The following is a 2244-nucleotide window of genomic DNA, read 5'->3' as shown; positions in this document are numbered from 1 at the left end:
TAGTCTTATTTTAAAACAAAGAAAAACACAGGCCACACAGGGAGTGGCGCAAGAGTCTCAAATGATTTATACCCCCTCCTACCCGCCATTCAGCATAAGAATTAACCTAACAATATACAATATACAAAGCCTAACCACTCAATCTGTGCTCTCCCCTCCCGCTTTTCCAACTAGCACAGTCTATACCAGGATTTAGATCAGCTCAGCTGTGCCTCTCAGGGGTGTGCATTTTTCATTTACCTCAGACAGAAAAAAAGAGAGTAACAGAAAAGAGAAGAAATAAGATGGGAAGGAAAACACCCAGGGGGTGAGGGAGATGTTAACATATGCAAATCCCTCATGTAAACCCCTTCCCCCCATGCCCTTCATTGTCTCCTCCACCCATTCCAGGGTTCCCCAGTCTTTCTCCATGGCAAGGGGTTCTGTGTGCTTGATATCCACCCATAGCAGGGTCCTTCATTCTCCCCAATGGCAGGGGCTCTGTGTGAGCCTCTTTTCTCCCCATTCCACCCACTGCACGGACAAGAGACAGCAACTCTCATATCCTGTGTGGATTGTCTGACGTGCTCGGGGCCAAGAGCAAACCGTGTACCAGCCAGCTGCCATAGCAGTAGAAGTAAAAAAAAGAGGCTTCCAGAAAAATAGGGAGTGAAAAAGAGAAAAAAGTGGAAAAAGAAGAGAACTCGCAGACTCAGGACCCTGCCTAAACTCTGAAATAGAATACAACTACAAAAAAGAGATATAGAAGTATCAAGGAATTTTAGAATTGTTTCAGTAACTACTGAATAAGAAACCTTTCACACTTCTCTTTTAAACCCTACCAAAAAGAAATCCATAATAAAATTAAAATTTACTGTTAAACATACATGAGGCAGAACTATAAAAAACTCCGCATAACAAACGTCTAAAAAAATCTAGTTTTAAACCTGTTAATAAGAACTAACCACTCAGTCTGTGTTCTCTCCCTCCCAACTTCCCAAAAGGAAAGAAGGAACGGTCATCAATAACAGACAGCAGCTGCATTAAAGCAACACTGTCTGCTCGCTTCCCACTCAGAAGAGAACACTTTAACTCCTCCTCGTGGTTAGCAAGGTCAGACACTTTCGGCTACACTTCTCTAGTTACAAACTATAGAAATGATCCCTGAAAGTATAGTCTTAACAAATCCTTCCTCGGCTACACACCCAGGCTAATGTACAAAAGCTTTCTTCCCACGGTGAACGTTTTCATACAATAGGTTTCACCCTCAGCGAACTAAAGGACAAAACTCTAAAACCAGGTCCCCATTTCATTAAAGCACAATTCAGCCAGCTTTAGAACACTATATATTACAAGATTTTTATGTCACTATTTACAGAACCACACCTCCTGATTAGCATGTGGAGCTCCCAGCAACCAATCAAACCCTCTTGCTTTTACTTCCTGAAACTGCGATACCTCTCACAGGCTCTTCTCTACCACGTGACGTTACAACGAACATGTCTTAGCTCTATCTACCATGGTCTGCAGCTGTTTCTCTGGAGTTCGATTCCCCTAAAGACCTCAAGTTTCACGTGACCCGTGGCAGGCGCCGACTCTGGGTGCTTCGAGACTGGAGCATCCACGAAAAAAAATAATAATGGGTAATTAGCACCCACCAGCAGCCCCCCCCCCCTTCAACTCCTCTCCCTCCCACAGCGCCTCCTGCCCGCTGACGGGTCCCGCCAATCAGCGCCTCCCCCTCCCTCCCAGCGCCTACTGCCTGCCACGGATCAGCTTCAGGAGGGGCGGGAGTGGGGCATTGGGGAAAGGGAAGGGGTGGAGTGGGGGCGGGGCCTGGGAGGAGCCAGGGCGAGCAGCCCCCCGGCAGATTAGAAAGGGCGTCGCTACACCGTACTAGTGCAAAGCGAAGGCAGAGCAGCGGGATTTGGATCAATTGCTCCTCTCAGCACAGTTCCTCAACGTCGTGCACTGTGTATCCAGAAGACAGCAAGAGCAAGTCTTTAGTTTTGCAAGTATATCGCCACTATTTTTCCCCTTGAAACAGCAGCACACATCATTCATAGCAATATAAATGTCAATAACTGTTAGCAAACCTATCCACATATTCTTAAATCAAACCTAGAGAGAGCTGACATCAGAGGTAAGTACTGTATACGTTTGCCTTCCTAGAGAGTACTATGTAAGCATTAATCTGTAGAGGTATAACAGGTATTTAACTGCTGTCTCTTTCTCCTGAAAAATGGAAAAAGGCAAAGGCTTAAA

The 2244-nt window shown here is 45.6% G+C and overlaps 1 non-coding gene across 1 annotated transcript; it reads right to left on the bottom strand.

Moving 5' to 3' along the window:
* Positions 1-942: 942 nt before the first annotated feature.
* LOC112114517 lies at positions 943-1159 on the bottom strand. Its single transcript, XR_002908743.2, has one exon. It is a non-coding gene; the product is annotated as a small nucleolar RNA U3 (small nucleolar RNA).
* Positions 1160-2244: the final 1085 nt, after the last annotated feature.

Source organism: Terrapene carolina, unplaced genomic scaffold (assembly GCF_002925995.2).
Source record: "Terrapene carolina triunguis isolate 2854851 unplaced genomic scaffold, T_m_triunguis-2.0 Scaffold48334, whole genome shotgun sequence".
In the NCBI taxonomy this organism is placed as follows: Eukaryota; Metazoa; Chordata; order Testudines; family Emydidae; genus Terrapene; species Terrapene triunguis.
The sequence above is the reverse complement of the archived record's forward strand: the minus strand, read 5'-3'. Positions and strand labels throughout refer to the sequence as shown.